The sequence below is a fragment of the Aulostomus chinensis genome, chromosome 4 (genome assembly GCF_037954235.1).
Source record: "Aulostomus chinensis isolate RoL2024-O1b breed Wild chromosome 4, RoL_Achi_v1.0, whole genome shotgun sequence".
NCBI lineage: Eukaryota > Metazoa > Chordata > Actinopteri > Syngnathiformes > Aulostomidae > Aulostomus > Aulostomus chinensis.
The window spans coordinates 21,045,430-21,067,872 of NC_141323.1; the positions used below are offsets into that span (position 1 = coordinate 21,045,430).

Below are 22,443 nucleotides of genomic sequence, written 5' to 3' on the forward strand. Positions count from 1 at the left end.
ACGCCAAATCGGTATTCTGTCAATAAAAGAAAAGAATGTTGATGTCATCGAGAGAAAAGTACTGCATCTGTCATCTGTCTTCTTCAAATTAACCACTGCATGAAATTCCATTCCAAAGCTGCAGAGGGCGCTTCAAGAAAAGGTGTGTGAGGGAAGCTCGCTCATGCTGGTCCCCAAAGACTCAAAGCGGCCCTTTCCTCACAAAGAAACAAAAAAGCTTACAGCACCTGGTTTTCCCAGGCGGTCTTCCATCCAAGTACTAACCAGGCCCGACCCTGCTAAGCTTCCGAGATCAGACGAGATCGGGCGTGTTTTTTTTTTTTGTCTTTTATTATCAAAAATACATCATACATTTTTACCAACTGTACATTCTTATTTACATGACAAAATTTAACAATTATATAAAAAATAAATTCCTTCAGGAAAGAAATCTTACCAAAAAAAAACCCCCACCCTTGATACACCTCGAACTTGATGAAAACACCATCAGAGTTTTGTTTTTTTTTTTTTTTTTTTTAATTAAGTTAAATTTAGACAAATAAACCAACACTATGTGCCTACAGCCACTGGAGCAATGCAGGTCATTCCAAAAAAAAATAAATAAAAATTAAAGAGAGACAAAAAAAACCTCATGGGACTAAAAAGAACAAATTCCTGTCGTGAAGTGTCACACACACAATTTTTTTTTTTTTTTTTTTTAAAGAAATTTTATCAAAATGAAATGTTAAACACACCAAAAACATAAACCACCCAATTTGCTCACCCCTTTATTAAATTTGAAAAATACTTTGCTTTATAAAAAAAAGAGACTACTTAGCTGGGAATTTGAAGAGAAAACATACCATTGTCAATCTTGTTTATTTCAATTTTGCCATTTGCTATGTTGAAAAATGTGTTTTTCCTGCAGAAAGTGTTTTCAAAAATATCCTTGTCCATGTCATGTAAGATTTGTAGGTGCGTCAAGAGTGTTGTGTAAAAAACCCCAAATATGTTTATTTTCTTCTTTTCATAGAGAGCGTAGTTTCTAGTTGTCCATATTGATTTTTTTGCAAAAGTGAGTATGGTATTTATGAGAGTCCTGTTCTGATCCTTTTGTTTCAGTGTTGTACCAAAGAGAAGAGTCCATGTCCATAGTGTTTCATCTGTCAAACTGAAATTGCAGTGCTCTTGCAGTAGCATCCTGATGAAATTCCTGAATTTATCCGATTCCTTGCAGTTGATGAATAGATGCTCCTGGTCTTCCGGTTCTTTATTGCAGATTTGGCATGTCCTACTGTAGTTTTCCTTATTAATCTGGTGTAATTTGATTCCTGTGAAAATTCTCCTGTGTCTGATATTGAATTCTAGCTTGAAAGTATTGCTGTCCATGTAAGGTATGTTAAGGTTTTGCCAGATTTTTCCTATCGGTATTCCCTTGAATAATTGTGCCCAGTGTTTTTCTGCTTTTGGAGTGCGTTTAATTGAGTTAATCCCTATGGTGTACCAGTCCTTTGTTTTCACCTGTGACAGCTCTTTCCCTGTGTACTGTGTGACAAGCTCAAGCGGTGGGAGTTCGGGGTCTGCTCTCGATTTGTCCGTGATGATTAAGTTTCTCCACAGTGAGGTTATGTTTCTGTTGATTTTGTTACCTAGTCCATTTAGGTAATCCTTTCTGCACGGTGTCCCTGTTTTTTTGAGTTGGGTTGTGACTTTCCTGAGACTGAACAGACCCCTTTCCCCCACCACTTGACCGACCCTTGTTATATTATGTTGCTGAAGTGCCCTGCATTTAAGTGTCCTACCATTGTGTGTGAAAAAGGTGCTTTCGAGAAAAGGTAACTGCAGCACATGACTTTTCTGACTGCACTTAGGCCTGAGGTGGGGCAGGAATTTGCCCCATGCCTCTAGCACCTCCTGGTAGAACATCGGTAGCGAGCCATGGCTTTTCCCAGGAAGGAGGTGATAAAGAGGGAGTTTCTCCCCCTCCCCGTACTCAGCCAGGTAGCCCGCCATTGTGTCCTCCCAGGGGTACTGCCTGTTCCAATCGAGAAAATTTCTAACTAATTTGGCCCTGAGTGCATCTTTTTTTGCACTGATGTCAATTAGTCCTAATCCCCCCTCCCTTTTATTAGCAATTATCACCCGATGAGCGATCGAATTTCCCTTTCCCCTCCAAAGGAAGGAGGAGATCGCTTCATTGAGCGAATTTAGTGCCCACTGCGGTAGCTCACAGGCCCCCAAAACATGATTAATTTTTGACAGTATTAAGGCATTGATGACAATTACCTTTCCTCTCAGGCTTAAACCCCTACTTCTCCATAAATTAAGTGTATTTTCTACCTTTTTTACAAGTTCTCTCCACCCTAAGTCCCTGGCTTCCCCTTCATTTTTACCAATGTATACACCCAGTATTTTCCTGTATTCTTTAGTGCTAAAACCCCAATTATTTTTTAAACTATTTTTACCGAATTCCATCATTTCTGACTTATTTCTGTTAACCTTAGCTCCTGATGCTTTTTCATATCTTTCTAGATGTTTTATAATATAATTTAAATTTTCTTCATTTTTAAACATTATATTGATATCATCCGCAAATTGTGCTATTTTAACGACTTTGTCTCTATATGTTTTTATACCTATAATATTCTTATCATTCATTATACTTAAAGCTAGTGGCTCAGCAACAATACTGTATAAAAGAGCTGAAAGCGGGCATCCTTGCCTTACCGATCTTTTTAATTTGATCTTTTCTGTTAGTTGTCCATTTATCTTTATTTGACTGTATGCGTTATCGTATAATAATTTAATCCATCTAATAAAGCCTTCACCGTATCCAAATCTTTTTAAAGTTTTATATAAGAAAAGATGTTCTACTCTGTCGAATGCTTTCTCCAAATCAATTCCGAGCAGATACCCCCCCTGTGCTGCCATTGTCCTGACGGTATCCTTTATTGTAAGGATCGTATCTATGATGTCTCTATCTGGTATGCCGTATGCCTGTGTATTACCAATAATGGTTCCTATTGTAAGTTTAAGCCTGTTTGCCAGTGTTTTGGTCAGTATCTTGTAATCTGTATTGAGTAAACTTATTGGTCTATAGTTTGTTATATCCTGTTTTGAACCTTTATTTTTGTAGATAAGTGAAATTATTCCTGCAGTGAATGTATTGGATGTTCTCTGTTCCCGTTCCATTGAGTGGTACAATGACAGCAACAGGGGAGCTATCTGCTCTTTGAAACAAATATAAAATTCTGCTGTTAAACCATCTACCCCTGGACTTTTGTTTTTATTTAAGCTATCTATTGCCGTCTTTATCTCATTAATAGTAATTTGTGCATCAGACCATTCCTTATCCTCCACTGAAATACTAGTTTGGATATTTGATAACAACTTGTCTACCTCTTCGCTATTGCTATATCCATTATCAAATAATTCTTTATAAAACTCTGTAGTTACTCTTAGTATATTTTCTTGATCGTCATATTCTTTTCCAGTTATATCGTTGATTTTTTCTATTATAGTTTTGTTTTGTTTTTGCTTTTCGAGCCCCAAAAAATATGCGGTGCATTTTTCTCCTTCTACTAAATTTTTAACTCTGCTTCTTATCATTGCACCTCTGCATTTTATTTTTTCTATGTTTCCTAGTTTTGCTTTATATAATTCATAGTTTTCTGTGTTTCTGTTAGGTTCTTTATCAAATAATGCTATTTCATGATTGATTAATTTTCTTAGTCGATTTTCTTCCAGCTCCTCTCTCCACTTTTTCTCTTTACTATAATTTATACTACTTCTTTTAATTCTTTGCTTTAGAATTTCCCACTTTTCTATAAAATTATTTTCTATTTTCATTTCAATTTTTGCATAATCAAGCAGTTTTGTGATTTTTTTAACGTAAGTTGAATCTGCCAGGAGGCTGGAGTTGAGGCACCAGGTACCTCCCCCCCTGAAACCTCCTGCAGCACCCAAGTAACACTCAATTGTTGCGTGATCACTCCATGCGTTATAATTATATTGTATTTTATTGATCTGTTTTGTTGCTTCAGGGGCCGCTAGACATAAATCTATTCTGGCTTGTTTCATTTTTCCCTGCACAACCTGTCTTCTGGAGTACTCTTTCTTGAATGGGTTGTGAATTCTCCATACATCTGTCAAATTGTGAATATTCATTAAATTATATAGCTCAGTTCTGCTTGTGTCATTCTTGTATACATTGTTAATTGATATATCATCCTTAGTTAATGCGATATTGAAATCTCCTATTATTATGGTTCTATGATCTATCCATCTGCTTATACTATTTAGAAACATTTTCCTTTCCTTTTCACAGTTACTGGCATATATGTTAACAATTCTGTATGTTCTATTGTTTATGCAAACATCTATAATAAGTATTCTACCTTTCTTGTCATGATATATTAACTTGCTATTGGTACTTATAGTCTTTTTTACTAAAATAGCTACGCCACAAGATTTACTTGTGCCGTTGCTAAAAAAGACATCTCCTTCCCACATTTTGCTTGCTGCCGCCACGCTATCCCCTTCCCACCTTGTCTCCTGTAAGCAGAGAATGTCACACTTGCTTTTAAGTAAAATGGCGGTCATCCTGCCATAAGTGCGGAGTCCATTGACATTAAGGGAGTGCAGCAGAAACATGGTCAGACCAAAAAAACCTTTAAACAGCCAATTTTCCCTCAAGATTTTTTACCTCTCCCTCCTTCTTTCTTCTGTTTTTTCTTCATCGCAGCATCTTTTATTGAGGTGTGCTTTTTCCGAATATTTTTTATTGTGGCAAATAACTACTCTGAGGAGGGAAGGTGGAGGGCACATTTAAGGTAGGTACCCTGGTGGATGTGGCTGCCGCCGGCTGCAATTCTCTTGGGGTATCCCCCACCTCCATTGATTCCAGGAGTTGAGAAGGCTCCGGCTCCTTTTCGGACCCGTTTCCTCCTCCATCCTTTCCTCTCTGCTGTGGGCCTGAGTCAGTGCTCATGTCATTCAGACTTGAACCAAGCCTTGTGCCTGGGCTCTGCACCACTTTAGGAGGGCTCTGGGTTCTCTGAGGGGCGTAACCCTCACCAGCAGCCTGCTTGGCGGCGCCACTACCCACCTCGTCATCTTCCTCCTCATCCTCCGTTCCTCCCTCACTTAAACCTTCCATCTCACTGTACAGCTCCTCAGATCCAGATTCCACCACAATATCCTCATCACTATAATTGCAATTACATTCATCAATTTTGTTCCAACACACCTCACATTTCTGTATCTTATTAGGTTTCCTGTTGCACTCCCTTGCATAATGCCCCTGGACACCACACTTATGGCAGGAGAACTCAGGACAGTCCCTTAGGATGTGCCCCGGCTGGAGGCACATCCTACACACCCTAGCCTGCCTATCATGTATGACCCTGAAATATTCCGGTCCCATTGCTGTGTCAAACCGTGCTGAATAAGGCAGAGATTGGACTTTATCTGTAAACTTTACTTTGAGAAACCGCGTCCCATCAGCAATTTGCGTACCCGGCCACATCCTCCTCCTTATAGTTGATGCAGCTGAGACTCCCCACCCTTCTAGCTTTTGTAAAATTTCCTCATCTCTGATGTAAGCTGGTAAGCTTAAAAAAGAAACCATGAGTTCATCATTACACAGATCTTTGACATGCACTGTGTTGTCCCCAATTTTGAAACCATCTAGGATTCTCTCTTTCCCTTTGATGTGTGACATGGTAATTTCATATTTCTGCGGCCCTGTCGCCCTACAGGCTATTAAACCTCCACACAGTGCTCTTATGCATCTCATTAATTCGAGAACTGGGACTTCATCCTGCCCAGTTACCTCGACACTGACCGTCAGTTCTCTGTCATACTTGTGGTCGCCACCCGCAGATTTCGCCGCTCCATGTCGCTGCTGCAGCTGCCTTTCCCCACCAGACGCCGCATCTCTTTCCGCCGCCAATTCTCTCTCACTCTCCGCCGCCTCTCCAGTAGCTCCTCGCTGCCCAGGTCTTCTCGGAACCACGTCTTCAGCTCTGTTCTTCAGGCCACCAGCTCTCGTTGCCTGTGGACCGGCTCCAGCGCTCATCTCCTCTGAATCAGCCGCTGCTCGCCGTCTTTCCCCCGCTGTCGCTGCGGAAGCCGCTCTCGCATTTCCCTCCGGCAGTTTTCCTTCCGACTTCTTCATGTTTCGTTTCTGATTGTTTCTTTTAACAAGCAACCATTTTTCATTTTCTTCACCTGTTTGTGCGTTTATGTCAAGTCCGTTTTCCATGCTCGTAATCTGAAATCCGTTTGCAGAGTTCAAATCCATTTGGTCCGTCCGAAAGTTTTCCATTAGGAAAAAAAAAACTCAAATTGACCTCCCCCGATCAGTATAAAAACTGTCGGGGGGAAAAAATGTTCACTCTAAAAACGAACCAAAAATGCACGGAAAATAAGGAAGAACAATGAAAAAGGCTGAAAAAAACGAAAGAAATGGGAAAAGCGGAGTCCGCGACCTCCGTGTGTCGTGCTGTCAGCGTACCGTCTGATTGGCGCATGCGTGTTCAGTGTGGTATGGCCGTAAGCCCTTGACTCTCACACACATGGGCTCTATATCCATTTCACTCACTTTACAACCTCAAAAAAAATGTGATGTGCAACAGCCTCACGGTCTTTTTACACACCAAATAGTTGTCCTGTCAATACAAAGAAAAGAATGTTGATGTCATCTTGAGAAAAGTACTGCATCTGCAATCTGTCTACTTCAAATTACACACTGCATGACATTCCATTCGAAAGCTGTGGAGGGCGCTTCAAGAAAAGGTGTGTGAGGGAAGCTCGCTCATGCTGGTCCCCAAACACTCAAAGCTGCCCTTTCCTAACAATGAAAAAAAAAAAGCTTACAGCACCTGGTATTCCCAGGCGGTCTTCCATCCAAGTACTAACCAGGCCCGACCCTGCTTAGCTTCCAAGATCAGACGAGATCGGGCGTGTTCAGAGTGGGATGGCCGTAAGCCCTTGACTCTTACACACATGGGCTCTATATCCATTTCACTCACTTTACAACCTCAGAAAAAAAGTGACGTGCAAAAGCCTCACGGTCTTTTCAAACGCCAAATAGGTGTCCTGTCAATACAAAGAAAAGAATGTTGATGTCATCTAGAGAAAAGTACTGCATCTGCCATCTGTCTACTTCAAATTACACGCTGCATGAGATTCCATTTCAAAGCTGCAGAAAGGCGCTTCAAGAAAAGGTGTGTGAGGGAAGCTCGCTCATGCTGGTCCCCAAAGACTCAAAGCTGCCCTTTCCTCACAAAGAAACAAAAAAGCTTACAGCACCTGGTATTACCAGGCGGTCTTCCATCCAAGAACTAACCAGGCCCGACCCTGCTTAGCATCCGAGATCAGACGAGATCGGGCGTGTTCAGAGTGGTATGGCCGTAAGCCCTTGACTCTGACACACATGGGCTCTATATCCATTTCACACACTTTACAACCTCAGAAAAAAAGTGATGCGCAACAGCCTCAGGGTCTTTTCACACGCCAAATCGGTGTCCTGTCAATAAAAGAAAAGAATGTTGATGTCATCTAGAGAAAAGTACTGCATCTGCCATCTGTCTACTTCAAATTACACGCTGCATGACATTCCATTCGAAAGCTGTGGAGGGCGCTTCAAGAAAAGGTGTGTGAGGGAAGCTCGCTCATGCTGGTCCCCAAACACTCAAAGCTGCCCTTTCCTCACAATGAAACAAAAAAGCTGACAGCACCTGGTATTCCCAGGCGGTCTCCCATCCAAGTACTAACCAGGACCGACCCTGCTTAGCTTCCGAGATCAGACGAGATCAGGCGTGTTCAGAGTGGTATGGCCGTAAGCCCTTGACTCTCACACACATGGGCTCTATATCCATTTCACACACTTTACAACCTCAGAAAAAAGTGATGCGCAAAAGCCTCAGGGTCTTTTCACACGCCAAATAGGTGTCCTGTCAATACAAAGAAAAGAATGTTGATGTCATCTAGAGAAAAGTACTGCATCTGCCATCTGTCTACTTCAAATTACACGCTGCATGAGATTCCATTTCAAAGCTCCAGAAAGACGCTTAAAGAAAAGGTGTGTGAGGGAAGCTCGCTCATGCTGGTCCCCAAAGACTCAAAGCTGCCCTTTCCTCACAAAGAAACAAAAAAGCTTACAGCACCTGGTATTCCCAGGCGGTCTTCCATCCAAGAACTAAACAGTCCCGACCCTGCTTAGCATCCGAGATCAGACGAGATCTGGCGTGTTCAGAGTGGTATGGCCGTAAGCCCTTGACTCTGACACACATGGGCTCTATATTCATTTCACACACTTTAAAACCTCAGAAAAAAAGTGATGCGCAACAGACTCAGGGTCTTTTCACACGCCAAATCGGTGTCCTGTCAATAAAAGAAAAGAATGTTGATGTCATCGAGAGAAAAGTACTGCATCTGCCATCTGTCTTCTTCAAATTAACCACTGCATGAAATTCCATTCCAAAGCTGCAGAGGGCGCTTCAAGAAAAGGTGTGTGAGGGAAGCTCGCTCATGCTGGTCCCCAAAGACTCAAAGCGGCCCTTTCCTCACAATGAAACAAAAAAGCTTACAGCACCTGGTATTCCCAGGCGGTCTTCCATCCAAGTACTAACCAGGCCCGACCCTGCTAAGCTTCCGAGATCAGACGAGATCGGGCGTGTTCAGAGTGGTATGGCCGTAAGCCCTTGACTCTCACACACATGGGCTCTATATCCATTTCACTCACTTTACAACCTCAAAAAAAATGTGATGTGCAAAAGCCTCACGGTCTTTTTACACACCAAATAGTTGTCCTGTCAATACAAAGAAAAGAATGTTGATGTCATCTCGAGAAAAGTACTGCATCTGCAATCTGTCTACTTCAAATTACACACTGCATGACATTCCATTCGAAAGCTGTGGAGGGCGCTTAAAGAAAAGGTGTGTGAGGGAAGCTCGCTCATGCTGGTCCCCAAAGACTCAAAGCTGCCCTTTCCTCACAATGTAACAAAAAAGCTTACAGCACCTGGTATTCTCAGGCGGTCTCCCATCCAAGTCCTAACCAGGCCCGACCCTGCTTAGCTTCCGCGATCAGACGAGATCGGGCGTGTTAAGAGTGGTATGGCCGTAAGCCCTTGACTCTCACACACATGGGCTCTATATCCATTTCACACACTTTACAACCTCAGAAAAAAAGTGATGCGCAAAAGCCTCAGGGTCTTTTCACACGCCAAATAGGTGTCCTGTCAATAAAAGAAAAGAATGTTGATGTCATCTAGAGAAAAGTACTGCATCTGCCATCTGTCTACTTCAAATTACACGCTGCATGAGATTCCATTTCAAAGCTGCAGAAAGGCGCTTTAAGAAAAGGTGTGTGAGGGAAGCTCGCTCATGCTGGTCCACAAAGACTAAAAGCTGCCCTTTCCTCACAAAGAAACAAAAAAGCTTACAGCACCTGGTATTCCCAGGCAGTCTTCCATCCAAGTACTAACCAGGCCCGACCCTGCTTAGCTTCCAAGATCAGACGAGATCTGGCGTGTTCAGAGTGGGATGGCCGTAAGCCCTTGACTCTGACACACATGGGCTCTATATCCATTTCACTCACTTTACAAGCTCAGAAAAAAAGTGACGTGCAACAGACTCAGGGTCTTTTCAAACGCCAAATAGGTGTCCTGTCAATACAAAGAAAAGAATGTTGATGTCATCTAGAGAAAAGTACTGCATCTGCCATCTGTCTACTTCAAATTACACGCTGCATGACATTCAATTTCAAAGCAGCAGAAAGGTGCTTCAAGAAAAGGTGTGTGAGGGAAGCTCGCTCATGCTGGTCCCCAAAGACTCAAAGCGGCCCTTTCCTCACAATGAAACAAAAAAGCTTACAGCACCTGGTATTCCCAGGCGGTCTCCCACCCAAGTACTAACCAGGCCCGACCCTGCTTAGCTTCCGAGATCAGACGAGATCGGGCGTGTTCAGAGTGGTATGGCCGTAAGCCCTTGACTTTGACACACATGGGCTCTATATCCATTTCACACACTTTACAACCTCAGAAAAAAAGTGATGCGCAAAAGCCTCAGGGTCTTTTTACACACCAAATAGTTGTCCTGTCAATACAAAGAAAAGAATGTTGATGTCATCTAGAGAAAAGTACTGCATCTGCAATCTTTCTACTTCAAATTACACGCTGCATGACATTCCATTCGAAAGCTGTGGAGGGCGCTTCAAGAAAAGGTGTGTGAGGGAAGCTCGCTCATGCTGGTCCCCAAACACTCAAAGCTGCCCTGTCCTCACAATGAAACAAAAAAGCTTACAGCACCTGGTATTCCCAGGCGGTCTCCCATCCAAGTACTAACCAGGCCCGACCCTGCTTAGCTTCCGAGATCAGACGAGATCGGGCGTGTTCAGAGTGGGATGGCCGTAAGCCCTTGACTCTCACACACATGGGCTCTATATCCATTTCACACACTTTACAACCTCAGAAAAAAAGTGATGCGCAAAAGCCTCAGGGTCTTTTCACACGCCAAATAGGTGTCCTGTCAATAAAAGAAAAGAATGTTGATGTCATCTAGAGAAAAGTACTGCATCTGCCATCTGTCTACTTCAAATTACACGCTGCATGAGATTCCATTTCAAAGCTCCAGAAAGACGCTGAAAGAAAAGGTGTGTGAGGGAAGCTCGCTCATGCTGGTCCCCAAAGACTCAAAGCTGCCCTTTCCTCAGAAAGAAACAAAAAAGCTTACAGCACCTGGTATTCCCAGGCGGTCTTCCATCCAAGTACTAACCAGGCCCGACGCTGCTTAACTTCCGAGATCAGACGAGATCGGGCGTGTTCAGAGTGGGATGGCCGTAAGCCCTTGACTCTCACACACATGGGCTCTATATCCATTTCACACACTTTACAACCTCAGAAAAAAAGTGATGCGCAACAGACTCAGGGTCTTTTCACACGCCAAATCGGTGTCCTGTCAATAAAAGAAAAGAATGTTGATGTCATCGAGAGAAAAGTACTGCATCTGCCATCTGTCTTCTTCAAATTAACCACTACATGAAATTCCATTCCAAAGCTGCAGAGGGCGCTTCAAGAAAAGGTGTGTGAGGGAAGCTCGCTCATGCTGGTCCCCAAAGACTCAAAGCGGCCCTTTCCTCACAATGAAAAAAAAAAGCTTACAGCACCTGGTATTCCCAGGCGGTCTTCCATCCAAGTACTAACCAGGCCCGACCCTGCTAAGCTTACGAGATCAGACGAGATCGGGCGTGTTCAGAGTGGTATGGCTGTAAGCCCTTGACTCTCACACACATGGGCTCTATATCCATTTCACTCACTTTACAACCTCAAAAAAAATGTGATGTGCAATAGCCTCACGGTTTTTTTACACACCAAATAGGTGTCCTGTCAATACAAAGAAAAGAATGTTGATGTCATCGAGAGAAAAGTACTGCATCCTCCATCTGTCTACTTCAAACTACACGCTGCATGATATTCCATTTCAAAGCTGCAGAAAGGCGCTTCAAGAAAAGGTGTGTGAGGGAAGCTCGCTCATGCTGGTCCCCAAAGACTAAAAGCTGCCCTTTCCTCACAAAGAAAAAAAAAAGCTTACAGCACCTGGTATTCCCAGGCGGTCTTCCATCCAAGTACTAACCAGGCCCGACCCTGCTTTGCTTCCAAGATCAGACGAGATCGGGCGTGTTCAGAGTGGGATGGCCGTAAGCCCTTGACTCTGACACACATGGGCTCTATATCCATTTCACTCACTTTACAATCTCAGAAAAAAAGTGACGTGCAAAAGCCTCACGGTCTTTTCAAACGCCAAATAGGTGTCCTGTCAATACAAAGAAAAGAATGTTGATGTCATCTAGAGAAAAGTACTGCATCTGCCATCTGTCTACTTCAAATTACACGCTGCATGACATTCAATTTCAAAGCTGCAGAAAGGCGCTTCAAGAAAAGGTGTGTGAGGGAAGCTCGCTCATGCTGGTCCCCAAAGACTCAAAGCTGCCCTTTCCTCACAAAGAAACAAAAAAGCTTACAGCACCTGGTATTCCCAGGCGGTCTTCCACCCAAGAATTAACCAGGCCCGACCCTGCTTAGCATCCGAGATCAGACGAGATCGGGCGTGTTCAGAGTGGTATGGCCGTAAGCCCTTGACTCTCACACACATGGGCTCTATATTAATTTCACTCACTTTACAACCTCAAAAAAAATGTGATGTGCAACAGCCTCACGGTCTTTTTACACACCAAATAGTTGTCCTGTCAATACAAAGAAAAAAATGTTGATGTCATCGAGAGAAAAGTACTGCATCTGCAATCTTTCTACTTCAAATTACACACTGCATGACATTCCATTCCAAAGCTGTGGAGGGCGCTTCAAGAAAAGGTGTGTGAGGGAACCTCGCTCATGCTGGTCCCCAAAGAAGAAAAGCTGCCCTTTCCTCACAATGAAACAAAAAAGCTTACAGCACCTGGTATTCCCAGGCGGTCTCCCATCCAAGTACTAACCAGGCCCGACCCTGCTTAGCTTCCGAGATCAAACGAGATCGGGCGTGTTAAGAGTGGTATGGCCGTAAGCCCTTGACTCTGACACACATGGGCTCTATATCCATTTCACACACTTTACAACCTCAGAAAAAAAGTGATGCTCAAAAGCCTCAGGGTCTTTTCACACGCAAAATAGGTGTCCTGTCAATAAAAGAAAAGAATGTTGATGTCATCTAGAGAAAAGTACTGCATCTGCCATCTGTCTACTTCAAATTACACACTGCATGAGATTCCATTTCAAAGCTGCAGAAAGGCGCTTCAAGAAAAGGTGTGTGAGGGAAGCTCGCTCATGCTGGTCCCCAAAGACTAAAAGCTGCCCTTTCCTCACAAAGAAACAAAAAAGCTTACAGCACCTGGTATTCCCAGGCGGTCTTCCATCCAAGTACTAACCAGGACCGACCCTGCTTAGCTTCCAAGATCAGACGAGATCGGGCGTGTTCAGAGTGGGATGGCCGTAAGCCCTTGACTCTTACACACATGGGCTCTATATCCATTTCACTCACTTTACAACCTCAGAAAAAAAGTGACGTGCAACAGCCTCACGATCTTTTCAAACGCCAAATAGGTGTCCTGTCAATACAAAGAAAAGAATGTTGATGTCATCTAGAGAAAAGTACTGCATCTGCCATCTGTCTACTTCAAATTACACGCTGCATGACATTCAATTTCAAAGCTGCAGAAAGGCGCTTCAAGAAAAGGTGTGTGAGGGAAGCTCGCTCATGCTGGTCCCCAAAGACTCAAAGCGGCCCTTTCCTCACAATGAAACAAAAAAGCTTACAGCACCTGGTATTCCCAGGCGGTCTCCCATCCAAGTACTAACCAGGCCCGACCCTGCTTAGCTTCCGAGATCAGACGAGATCGGGCGTGTTCAGAGTGGTATGGCCGGAAACCCCTTGACTCTGACACACATGGGCTCTATATCCATTTCGCACACTTTACAACCTCAGAAAAAAAGTGATGCGCAAAAGCCTCAGGGTCTTTTAACACACACAATAGTTGTCCTGTCAATACAAAGAAAAGAATGTTGATGTCATCTCGAGAAAAGTACTGCATCTGCCATCTGTCTACTTCAAATTACACGCTGCATGACATTCAATTTCAAAGCTGCAGAAAGGCGCTTCAAGAAAAGGTGTGTGAGGGAAGCTCGCTCATTCTGGTCCCCAAAGACTCAAAGCTGCCCTTTCCTCACAAAGAAAAAAAAAAGCTTACAGCACCTGGTATTCCCAGGCGGTCTTCCATCCAAGTACTAACCAGGCCCGACCCTGCTTTGCTTCCAAGATCAGACGAGATCGGGCGTGTTCAGAGTGGGATGGCCGTAAGCCCTTGACTCTGACACACATGGGCTCTATATCCATTTCACTCACTTTACAATCTCAGAAAAAAAGTGACGTGCAAAAGCCTCACGGTCTTTTCAAACGCCAAATAGGTGTCCTGTCAATACAAAGAAAAGAATGTTGATGTCATCTAGAGAAAAGTACTGCATCTGCCATCTGTCTACTTCAAATTACACGCTGCATGACATTCAATTTCAAAGCTGCAGAAAGGCGCTTCAAGAAAAGGTGTGTGAGGGAAGCTCGCTCATGCTGGTCCCCAAAGACTCAAAGCTGCCCTTTCCTCACAAAGAAACAAAAAAGCTTACAGCACCTGGTATTCCCAGGCGGTCTTCCACCCAAGAACTAACCAGGCCCGACCCTGCTTAGCATCCGAGATCAGACGAGATCGGGCGTGTTCAGAGTGGTATGGCCGTAAGCCCTTGACTCTCACACACATGGGCTCTATATTAATTTCACTCACTTTACAACCTCAAAAAAAATGTGATGTGCAACAGCCTCACGGTCTTTTTACACACCAAATAGTTGTCCTGTCAATACAAAGAAAAAAATGTTGATGTCATCGAGAGAAAAGTACTGCATCTGCAATCTTTCTACTTCAAATTACACACTGCATGACATTCCATTCCAAAGCTGTGGAGGGCGCTTCAAGAAAAGGTGTGTGAGGGAACCTCGCTCATGCTGGTCCCCAAAGAAGAAAAGCTGCCCTTTCCTCACAATGAAACAAAAAAGCTTACAGCACCTGGTATTCCCAGGCGGTCTCCCATCCAAGTACTAACCAGGCCCGACCCTGCTTAGCTTCCGAGATCAAACGAGATCGGGCGTGTTAAGAGTGGTATGGCCGTAAGCCCTTGACTCTGACACACATGGGCTCTATATCCATTTCACACACTTTACAACCTCAGAAAAAAAGTGATGCTCAAAAGCCTCAGGGTCTTTTCACACGCAAAATAGGTGTCCTGTCAATAAAAGAAAAGAATGTTGATGTCATCTAGAGAAAAGTACTGCATCTGCCATCTGTCTACTTCAAATTACACGCTGCATGAGATTCCATTTCAAAGCTGCAGAAAGGCGCTTCAAGAAAAGGTGTGTGAGGGAAGCTCGCTCATGCTGGTCCCCAAAGACTAAAAGCTGCCCTTTCCTCACAAAGAAACAAAAAAGCTTACAGCACCTGGTATTCCCAGGCGGTCTTCCATCCAAGTACTAACCAGGACCGACCCTGCTTAGCTTCCAAGATCAGACGAGATCGGGCGTGTTCAGAGTGGGATGGCCGTAAGCCCTTGACTCTTACACACATGGGCTCTATATCCATTTCACTCACTTTACAACCTCAGAAAAAAAGTGACGTGCAACAGCCTCACGATCTTTTCAAACGCCAAATAGGTGTCCTGTCAATACAAAGAAAAGAATGTTGATGTCATCTAGAGAAAAGTACTGCATCTGCCATCTGTCTACTTCAAATTACACGCTGCATGACATTCAATTTCAAAGCTGCAGAAAGGCGCTTCAAGAAAAGGTGTGTGAGGGAAGCTCGCTCATGCTGGTCCCCAAAGACTCAAAGCGGCCCTTTCCTCACAATGAAACAAAAAAGCTTACAGCACCTGGTATTCCCAGGCGGTCTCCCATCCAAGTACTAACCAGGCCCGACCCTGCTTAGCTTCCGAGATCAGACGAGATCGGGCGTGTTCAGAGTGGTATGGCCGGAAACCCCTTGACTCTGACACACATGGGCTCTATATCCATTTCACACACTTTACAACCTAAGAAAAAAAGTGATGCGCAAAAGCCTCAGGGTCTTTTCACACGCCAAATCGGTGTCCTGTCAATAAAAGAAAAGAATGTTGATGTCATCGAGAGAAAAGTACTGCATCTGCCATCTGTCTACTTCAAATTAACCACTGCATGACATTCCATTCCAAAGCTGCGGAGGGCGCTTCAAGAAAAGGTGTGTGAGGGAAGCTCGCTCATGCTGGTCCCCAAAGACTCAAAGCTGCCCTTTCCTCACAAAGAAACAAAAAAGCTTACAGCACCTGGTATTCCCAGGCGGTCTTCCATCCAAGTACTAACCAGGCCCGACGCTGCTTAACTTCCGAGATCAGACGAGATCGGGCGTGTTCAGAGTGGGATGGCCGTAAGCCCTTGACTCTCACACACATGGGCTCTATATCCATTTCACACACTTTACAACCTCAGAAAAAAAGTGATGCGCAACAGCCTCAGGGTCTTTTCACACGCCAAATCGGTGTCCTGTCAATAAAAGAAAAGAATGTTGATGTCATCGAGAGAAAAGTACTGCATCTGCCATCTGTCTTCTTCAAATTAACCACTACATGAAATTCCATTCAAAAGCTGCAGAGGGCGCTTCAAGAAAAGGTGTGTGAGGGAAGCTCGCTCATGCTGGTCCCCAAAGACTCAAAGCGGCCCTTTCCTCACAATGAAACAAAAAAGCTTACAGCACCTGGTATTCCCAGGCGGTCTTCCATCCAAGTACTAACCAGGCCCGACCCTGCTAAGCTTCCGAGATCAGACGAGATCGGGCGTGTTCAGAGTGGTATGGCCGTAAGCCCTTGACTCTCACACACATGGGCTCTATATCCATTTCACTCACTTTACAACCTCAAAAAAAATGTGATGTGCAACAGCCTCACGGTCTTTTTACACACCAAATAGTTGTCCTGTCAATACAAAGAAAAGAATGTTGATGTCATCTAGAGAAAAGTACTGCATCTGCAATCTTTCTACTTCAAATTACACACTGCATGACATTCCATTCCAAAGCTGTGGAGGGCGCTTCAAGAAAAGGTGTGTGAGGGAACCTCGCTCATGCTGGTCCCCAAAGAAGAAAAGCTGCCCTTTCCTCACAATGAAACAAAAAAGCTTACAGCACCTGGTATTCCCAGGCGGTCTCCCATCCAAGTACTAACCAGGCCCGACCCTGCTTAGCTTCCGAGATCAAACGAGATCGGGCGTGTTAAGAGTGGTATGGCCGTAAGCCCTTGACTCTGACACACATGGGCTCTATATCCATTTCACACACTTTACAACCTCAGAAAAAAAGTGATGCTCAAAAGCCTCAGGGTCTTTTCACACACAAAATAGGTGTCCTGTCAATAAAAGAAAAGAATGTTGATGTCATCTAGAGAAAAGTACTGCATCTGCCATCTGTCTACTTCAAATTACACGCTGCATGAGATTCCATTTCAAAGCTGCAGAAAGGCGCTTCAAGAAAAGGTGTGTGAGGGAAGCTCGCTCATGCTGGTCCCCAAAGACTAAAAGCTGCCCTTTCCTCACAAAGAAACAAAAAAGCTTACAGCACCTGGTATTCCCAGGCGGTCTTCCATCCAAGTACTAACCAGGACCGACCCTGCTTAGCTTCCAAGATCAGACGAGATCGGGCGTGTTCAGAGTGGGATGGCCGTAAGCCCTTGACTCTTACACACATGGGCTCTATATCCATTTCACTCACTTTACAACCTCAGAAAAAAAGTGACGTGCAACAGCCTCACGATCTTTTCAAACGCCAAATAGGTGTCCTGTCAATACAAAGAAAAGAATGTTGATGTCATCTAGAGAAAAGTACTGCATCTGCCATCTGTCTACTTCAAATTACACGCTGCATGACATTCAATTTCAAAGCTGCAGAAAGGCGCTTCAAGAAAAGGTGTGTGAGGGAAGCTCGCTCATGCTGGTCCCCAAAGACTCAAAGCGGCCCTTTCCTCACAATGAAACAAAAAAGCTTACAGCACCTGGTATTCCCAGGCGGTCTCCCATCCAAGTACTAACCAGGCCCGACCCTGCTTAGCTTCCGAGATCAGACGAGATCGGGCGTGTTCAGAGTGGTATGGCCGGAAACCCCTTGACTCTGACACACATGGGCTCTATATCCATTTCGCACACTTTACAACCTCAGAAAAAAAGTGATGCGCAAAAGCCTCAGGGTCTTTTTACACACCAAATAGTTGTCCTGTCAATACAAAGAAAAGAATGTTGATGTCATCTCGAGAAAAGTACTGCATCTGCCATCTGTCTACTTCAAATTACACGCTGCATGACATTCAATTTCAAAGCTGCAGAAAGGCGCTTCAAGAAAAGGTGTGTGAGGGAAGCTCGCTCATTCTGGTCCCCAAAGACTCAAAGCTGCCCTTTCCTCACAAAGAAACAAAAAAGCTCGCAGCACCTGGTATTCCCAGGCGGTCTTCCATCCAAGTACTAACCAGGCCCTACCCTGCTTAGCTTCCGAGATCAGACGAGATCGGGCGTGTTCAGAGTGGTATGGCCGTAAGCCCTTGACTCTCACACACATGGGCTCTATATCCATTTCACACACTTTACAACCTAAGAAAAAAAGTGATGCGCAAAAGCCTCAGGGTCTTTTCACACGCCAAATCGGTGTCCTGTCAATAAAAGAAAAGAATGTTGATGTCATCGAGAGAAAAGTACTGCATCTGCCATCTGTCTACTTCAAATTAACCACTGCATGACATTCCATTCCAAAGCTGCGGAGGGCGCTTCAAGAAAAGGTGTGTGAGGGAAGCTCGCTCATGCTGGTCCCAAAAGACTCAAAGCTGCCCTTTCCTCACAAAGAAACAAAAAAGCTTACAGCACCTGGTATTCCCAGGCGGTCTTCCATCCAAGTACTAACCAGGCCCGACGCTGCTTAACTTCCGAGATCAGACGAGATCGGGCGTGTTCAGAGTGGGATGGCCGTAAGCCCTTGACTCTCACACACATGGGCTCTATATCCATTTCACACACTTTACAACCTCAGAAAAAAAGTGATGCGCAACAGCCTCAGGGTCTTTTCACACGCCAAATCGGTGTCCTGTCAATAAAAGAAAAGAATGTTGATGTCATCGAGAGAAAAGTACTGCATCTGCCATCTGTCTTCTTCAAATTAACCACTACATGAAATTCCATTCAAAAGCTGCAGAGGGCGCTTCAAGAAAAGGTGTGTGAGGGAAGCTCGCTCATGCTGGTCCCCAAAGACTCAAAGCGGCCCTTTCCTCACAATGAAACAAAAAAGCTTACAGCACCTGGTATTCCCAGGCGGTCTTCCATCCAAGTACTAACCAGGCCCGACCCTGCTAAGCTTCCGAGATCAGACGAGATCGGGCGTGTTCAGAGTGGTATGGCCGTAAGCCCTTGACTCTCACACACATGGGCTCTATATCCATTTCACTCACTTTACAACCTCAAAAAAAATGTGATGTGCAACAGCCTCACGGTCTTTTTACACACCAAATAGTTGTCCTGTCAATACAAAGAAAAGAATGTTGATGTCATCTAGAGAAAAGTACTGCATCTGCAATCTGTCTACTTCAAATTACACACTGCATGACATTCCATTCGAAAGCTGTGGAGGGCGCTTCAAGAAAAGGTGTGTGAGGGAAGCTCGCTCATGCTGGTCCCCAAACACTCAAAGCTGCCCTTTCCTAACAATGAAAAAAAAAAAGCTTACAGCACCTGGTATTCCCAGGCGGTCTTCCATCCAAGTACTAACCAGGCCCGACCCTGCTTAGCTTCCAAGATCAGACGAGATCGGGCGTGTTCAGAGTGGGATGGCCGTAAGCCCTTGACTCTTACACACATGTGCTCTATATCCATTTCACTCACTTTACAACCTCAGAAAAAAAGTGACGTGCAAAAGCCTCACGGTCTTTTCAAACGCCAAATAGGTGTCCTGTCAATACAAAGAAAAGAATGTTGATTTCATCTAGAGAAAAGTACTGCATCTGCCATCTGTCTACTTCAAATTACACGCTGCATGACATTCAATTTCAAAGCTGCAGAAAGGCGCTTCAAGAAAAGGTGTGTGAGGGAAGCTCGCTCATGCTGGTCCCCAAAGACTCAAAGCTGCCCTTTCCTCACAAAGAAACAAAAAAGCTTACAGCACCTGGTATTCCCAGGCGATCTTCCATCCAAGAACTAACCAGGCCCGACCCTGCTTAGCATCCGAGATCAGACGAGATCAGGCGTGTTCAGAGTGGTATGGCCGTAAGCCCTTGATTCTGACACACATGGGCTATGTATCCATTTCACACACTTTACAACCTCAGAAAAAAAGTGATGCGCAACAGCCTCAGGGTCTTTTCACACGCCAAATCGGTGTCCTGTCAATAAAAGAAAAGAATGTTGATGTCATCGAGAGAAAAGTACTGCATCTGCCATCTGACTTCTTCAAATTAACCACTGCATGACATTCCATTCCAAAGCTGCGGAGGGCGCTTCAAGAAAAGGTGTGTGAGGGAAGCTCGCTCATGCTGGTCCCCAAAGACTCAAAGCGGCCCTTTCCTCACAATGAAACAAAAAAGCTTACAGCACCTGGTATTCCCAGGCGGTCTTCCATCCAAGTACTAACCAGGCCCGACCCTGCTAAGCTTCCAAGATCAGACGAAATCGGGCGTGTTCAGAGTGGTATGGCCGTAAGCCCTTGACTCTCACACACATGGGCTCTATATCCATTTCACTCACTTTACAACCTCAAAAAAAATGTGATGTGCAACAGCCTCACGGTCTTTTTACACACCAAATAGTTGTCCTGTCAATACAAAGAAAAGAATGTTGATGTCATCTAGAGAAAAGTACTGCATCTGCAATCTGTCTACTTCAAATTACACACTGCATGACATTCCATTCGAAAGCTGTGGAGGGCGCTTCAAGAAAAGGTGTGTGAGGGAAGCTCGCTCATGCTGGTCCCCAAAGACTCAAAGCTGCCCTTTCCTAACAATGAAAAAAAAAAAGCTTACAGCACCTGGTATTCCCAGGCGGTCTTCCATCCAAGAACTAACCAGGCCCGACCCTGCTTAGCATCCGAGATCAGACGAGATCGGGCGTGTTCAGAGTGGTATGGCCGTAAGCCCTTGACTCTGACACACATGGGCTCTATATCCATTTCACACACTTTACAACCTCAGAAAAAAAGTGATGCGCAAAAGCCTCAGGGTCTTTTCACACGCCAAATCGGTGTCCTGTCAATAAAAGAAAAGAATGTTGATGTCATCGAGAGAAAAGTACTGCATCTGCCATCTGACTTCTTCAAATTAACCACTGCATGACATTCCATTCCAAAGCTGCGGAGGGCGCTTCAAGAAAAGGTGTGTGAGGGAAGCTCGCTCATGCTGGTCCCCAAAGACTCAAAGCGGCCCTTTCCTCACAATGAAACAAAAAAGCTTACAGCACCTGGTATTCCCAGGCGGTCTCCCATCCAAGTACTAACCAGGCCCGACCCTGCTAAGCTTCCGAGATCAGACGAGATCGGGCGTGTTCAGAGTGGTATGGCCGTAAGCCCTTGACTCTCACACACATGGGCTCTATATCCATTTCACTCACTTTACAACCTCAAAAAAAATGTGATGTGCAACAGCCTCACGGTCTTTTTACACACCAAATAGTTGTCCTGTCAATACAAAGAAAAGAATGTTGATGTCATCTCGAGAAAAGTACTGCATCTGCAATCTGTCTACTTCAAATTACACACTGCATGACATTCCATATGAAAGCTGTGGAGGGCGCTTCAAGAAAAGGTGTGTGAGGGAAGCTCGCTCATGCTGGTCCCCAAACACTCAAAGCTGCCCTTTCCTCACAATGAAACAAAAAAGCTTACAGCACCTGGTATTCCGAGGAGGTCTCCCATCCAAGTACTAACCAGGCCCGACCCTGCTTAGCTTCCGAGATCAGACGAGATCGGGCATGTTCAGAGTGGTATGGCCGTAAGCCCTTGACTCTGACACACATGGGCTCTATATCCATTTCACACACTTTACAACCTCAGAAAAAAAGTGATGCGCAAAAGCCTCAGGGTCTTTTCACACGCCAAATAGGTGTCCTGTCAATAAAAGAAAAGAATGTTGATGTCATCTAGAGAAAAGTACTGCATCTGTCATCTGTCTACTTCAAATTAACCAATGCATGAAATTCCATTCCAAAGCTGCGGAGGGCGCTTCAAGAAAAGGTGTGTGAGGGAAGCTCGCTCATGCTGGTCCCCAAAGACTCAAAGCAGCCCTTTCCTCACAATGAAACAAAAAAGCTTTCAGCACCTGGTATTCCCAGGCTGTCTCACATCCAAGTACTAACCAGGCCCGACCCTGCTGAGCTTCCGAGATCAGACGAGATCAGACGAGTTCAGAGTGGTATGGCCGTAAGCCCCTGACTCTGACACACATGGGCTCTATATCCATTTCACTCACTTTACAACCTCAGAAAAAAAGTGATGCGCAACAGCCTCAGGGTCTTTTCACACGTCAAATAGGTGTCCTGTCAATACAAAGAAAAGAATGTTGATGTCATCGAGAGAAAAGTACTGCATCTGCCATCTGTCTACTTCAAATTAACCACTGCATGACATTCCATTCGAAAGCTGTGGAGGGCGCTTCAAGAAAAGGTGTGTGAGGGAAGCTCGCTCATGCTGGTCCCCAAACACTCAAAGCTGCCCTTTCCTAACAATGAAAAAAAAAAGCTTACAGCACCTGGTATTCCCAGGCGGTCTTCCATCCAAGTACTAACCAGGCCCGACCCTGCTAAGCTTCCGAGATCAGACGAGATCGGGCGTGTTCAGAGTGGTATGGCCGTAAGCCCTTGACTCTCACACACATGGGC

At 44.6% G+C, this 22,443-nt stretch overlaps 29 non-coding genes and 8 pseudogenes across 29 annotated transcripts; all 37 read right to left on the reverse strand.

Annotated features, from left to right (window-relative positions):
- Positions 1–6,851: 6,851 nt before the first annotated feature.
- Positions 6,852–6,970, reverse strand: LOC147263152 (5S ribosomal RNA). Its single transcript, XR_015114529.1, has one exon. It is a non-coding gene; the product is annotated as a 5S ribosomal RNA (ribosomal RNA).
- Positions 6,971–7,281: 311 nt separating this feature from the next.
- On the reverse strand, positions 7,282–7,400 carry LOC147263153 (5S ribosomal RNA; annotated as a pseudogene).
- Positions 7,401–7,709: 309 nt separating this feature from the next.
- LOC147263154 (5S ribosomal RNA) lies at positions 7,710–7,828 on the reverse strand. The gene has a single exon (XR_015114616.1). It is a non-coding gene; the product is annotated as a 5S ribosomal RNA (ribosomal RNA).
- Positions 7,829–8,138: 310 nt separating this feature from the next.
- Positions 8,139–8,257, reverse strand: LOC147263155 (5S ribosomal RNA; annotated as a pseudogene).
- A 309-nt stretch (positions 8,258–8,566) lies between these two features.
- Positions 8,567–8,685, reverse strand: LOC147263156 (5S ribosomal RNA). Its single transcript, XR_015113664.1, has one exon. It is a non-coding gene; the product is annotated as a 5S ribosomal RNA (ribosomal RNA).
- Positions 8,686–8,995: 310 nt separating this feature from the next.
- Positions 8,996–9,114, reverse strand: LOC147263157 (5S ribosomal RNA; annotated as a pseudogene).
- Positions 9,115–9,424: 310 nt separating this feature from the next.
- LOC147263158 (5S ribosomal RNA) lies at positions 9,425–9,543 on the reverse strand (annotated as a pseudogene).
- A 311-nt stretch (positions 9,544–9,854) lies between these two features.
- On the reverse strand, positions 9,855–9,973 carry LOC147263159 (5S ribosomal RNA). The gene has a single exon (XR_015113160.1). It is a non-coding gene; the product is annotated as a 5S ribosomal RNA (ribosomal RNA).
- A 310-nt stretch (positions 9,974–10,283) lies between these two features.
- LOC147263160 (5S ribosomal RNA) lies at positions 10,284–10,402 on the reverse strand. Its single transcript, XR_015112878.1, has one exon. It is a non-coding gene; the product is annotated as a 5S ribosomal RNA (ribosomal RNA).
- Positions 10,403–10,712: 310 nt separating this feature from the next.
- Positions 10,713–10,831, reverse strand: LOC147263161 (5S ribosomal RNA). The gene has a single exon (XR_015113335.1). It is a non-coding gene; the product is annotated as a 5S ribosomal RNA (ribosomal RNA).
- Positions 10,832–11,140: 309 nt separating this feature from the next.
- Positions 11,141–11,259, reverse strand: LOC147263162 (5S ribosomal RNA). Its single transcript, XR_015115389.1, has one exon. It is a non-coding gene; the product is annotated as a 5S ribosomal RNA (ribosomal RNA).
- A 311-nt stretch (positions 11,260–11,570) lies between these two features.
- LOC147263163 (5S ribosomal RNA) lies at positions 11,571–11,689 on the reverse strand. Its single transcript, XR_015115102.1, has one exon. It is a non-coding gene; the product is annotated as a 5S ribosomal RNA (ribosomal RNA).
- A 311-nt stretch (positions 11,690–12,000) lies between these two features.
- LOC147263164 (5S ribosomal RNA) lies at positions 12,001–12,119 on the reverse strand (annotated as a pseudogene).
- Positions 12,120–12,429: 310 nt separating this feature from the next.
- On the reverse strand, positions 12,430–12,548 carry LOC147263165 (5S ribosomal RNA). Its single transcript, XR_015112919.1, has one exon. It is a non-coding gene; the product is annotated as a 5S ribosomal RNA (ribosomal RNA).
- Positions 12,549–12,858: 310 nt separating this feature from the next.
- Positions 12,859–12,977, reverse strand: LOC147263166 (5S ribosomal RNA). The gene has a single exon (XR_015115362.1). It is a non-coding gene; the product is annotated as a 5S ribosomal RNA (ribosomal RNA).
- Positions 12,978–13,288: 311 nt separating this feature from the next.
- Positions 13,289–13,407, reverse strand: LOC147263167 (5S ribosomal RNA). The gene has a single exon (XR_015113514.1). It is a non-coding gene; the product is annotated as a 5S ribosomal RNA (ribosomal RNA).
- A 312-nt stretch (positions 13,408–13,719) lies between these two features.
- Positions 13,720–13,838, reverse strand: LOC147263168 (5S ribosomal RNA). The gene has a single exon (XR_015115103.1). It is a non-coding gene; the product is annotated as a 5S ribosomal RNA (ribosomal RNA).
- Positions 13,839–14,149: 311 nt separating this feature from the next.
- On the reverse strand, positions 14,150–14,268 carry LOC147263169 (5S ribosomal RNA). Its single transcript, XR_015114606.1, has one exon. It is a non-coding gene; the product is annotated as a 5S ribosomal RNA (ribosomal RNA).
- A 310-nt stretch (positions 14,269–14,578) lies between these two features.
- LOC147263170 (5S ribosomal RNA) lies at positions 14,579–14,697 on the reverse strand. Its single transcript, XR_015112920.1, has one exon. It is a non-coding gene; the product is annotated as a 5S ribosomal RNA (ribosomal RNA).
- Positions 14,698–15,007: 310 nt separating this feature from the next.
- On the reverse strand, positions 15,008–15,126 carry LOC147263171 (5S ribosomal RNA). Its single transcript, XR_015115363.1, has one exon. It is a non-coding gene; the product is annotated as a 5S ribosomal RNA (ribosomal RNA).
- A 311-nt stretch (positions 15,127–15,437) lies between these two features.
- On the reverse strand, positions 15,438–15,556 carry LOC147263172 (5S ribosomal RNA). The gene has a single exon (XR_015113516.1). It is a non-coding gene; the product is annotated as a 5S ribosomal RNA (ribosomal RNA).
- A 310-nt stretch (positions 15,557–15,866) lies between these two features.
- LOC147263173 (5S ribosomal RNA) lies at positions 15,867–15,985 on the reverse strand. Its single transcript, XR_015113336.1, has one exon. It is a non-coding gene; the product is annotated as a 5S ribosomal RNA (ribosomal RNA).
- Positions 15,986–16,294: 309 nt separating this feature from the next.
- On the reverse strand, positions 16,295–16,413 carry LOC147263174 (5S ribosomal RNA). Its single transcript, XR_015113666.1, has one exon. It is a non-coding gene; the product is annotated as a 5S ribosomal RNA (ribosomal RNA).
- Positions 16,414–16,723: 310 nt separating this feature from the next.
- Positions 16,724–16,842, reverse strand: LOC147263175 (5S ribosomal RNA). Its single transcript, XR_015112921.1, has one exon. It is a non-coding gene; the product is annotated as a 5S ribosomal RNA (ribosomal RNA).
- A 310-nt stretch (positions 16,843–17,152) lies between these two features.
- Positions 17,153–17,271, reverse strand: LOC147263176 (5S ribosomal RNA). The gene has a single exon (XR_015115364.1). It is a non-coding gene; the product is annotated as a 5S ribosomal RNA (ribosomal RNA).
- A 311-nt stretch (positions 17,272–17,582) lies between these two features.
- LOC147263177 (5S ribosomal RNA) lies at positions 17,583–17,701 on the reverse strand. The gene has a single exon (XR_015113517.1). It is a non-coding gene; the product is annotated as a 5S ribosomal RNA (ribosomal RNA).
- A 312-nt stretch (positions 17,702–18,013) lies between these two features.
- LOC147263178 (5S ribosomal RNA) lies at positions 18,014–18,132 on the reverse strand. Its single transcript, XR_015114193.1, has one exon. It is a non-coding gene; the product is annotated as a 5S ribosomal RNA (ribosomal RNA).
- A 309-nt stretch (positions 18,133–18,441) lies between these two features.
- Positions 18,442–18,560, reverse strand: LOC147263179 (5S ribosomal RNA). The gene has a single exon (XR_015113337.1). It is a non-coding gene; the product is annotated as a 5S ribosomal RNA (ribosomal RNA).
- A 309-nt stretch (positions 18,561–18,869) lies between these two features.
- Positions 18,870–18,988, reverse strand: LOC147263180 (5S ribosomal RNA). The gene has a single exon (XR_015113667.1). It is a non-coding gene; the product is annotated as a 5S ribosomal RNA (ribosomal RNA).
- Positions 18,989–19,299: 311 nt separating this feature from the next.
- LOC147263181 (5S ribosomal RNA) lies at positions 19,300–19,418 on the reverse strand. The gene has a single exon (XR_015114530.1). It is a non-coding gene; the product is annotated as a 5S ribosomal RNA (ribosomal RNA).
- A 311-nt stretch (positions 19,419–19,729) lies between these two features.
- LOC147263182 (5S ribosomal RNA) lies at positions 19,730–19,848 on the reverse strand (annotated as a pseudogene).
- A 309-nt stretch (positions 19,849–20,157) lies between these two features.
- On the reverse strand, positions 20,158–20,276 carry LOC147263183 (5S ribosomal RNA; annotated as a pseudogene).
- Positions 20,277–20,587: 311 nt separating this feature from the next.
- Positions 20,588–20,706, reverse strand: LOC147263184 (5S ribosomal RNA). The gene has a single exon (XR_015114666.1). It is a non-coding gene; the product is annotated as a 5S ribosomal RNA (ribosomal RNA).
- A 309-nt stretch (positions 20,707–21,015) lies between these two features.
- On the reverse strand, positions 21,016–21,134 carry LOC147263185 (5S ribosomal RNA). Its single transcript, XR_015113084.1, has one exon. It is a non-coding gene; the product is annotated as a 5S ribosomal RNA (ribosomal RNA).
- A 310-nt stretch (positions 21,135–21,444) lies between these two features.
- Positions 21,445–21,563, reverse strand: LOC147263186 (5S ribosomal RNA). The gene has a single exon (XR_015113347.1). It is a non-coding gene; the product is annotated as a 5S ribosomal RNA (ribosomal RNA).
- A 309-nt stretch (positions 21,564–21,872) lies between these two features.
- Positions 21,873–21,991, reverse strand: LOC147263187 (5S ribosomal RNA; annotated as a pseudogene).
- A 310-nt stretch (positions 21,992–22,301) lies between these two features.
- Positions 22,302–22,420, reverse strand: LOC147263188 (5S ribosomal RNA). Its single transcript, XR_015113668.1, has one exon. It is a non-coding gene; the product is annotated as a 5S ribosomal RNA (ribosomal RNA).
- Positions 22,421–22,443: the final 23 nt, after the last annotated feature.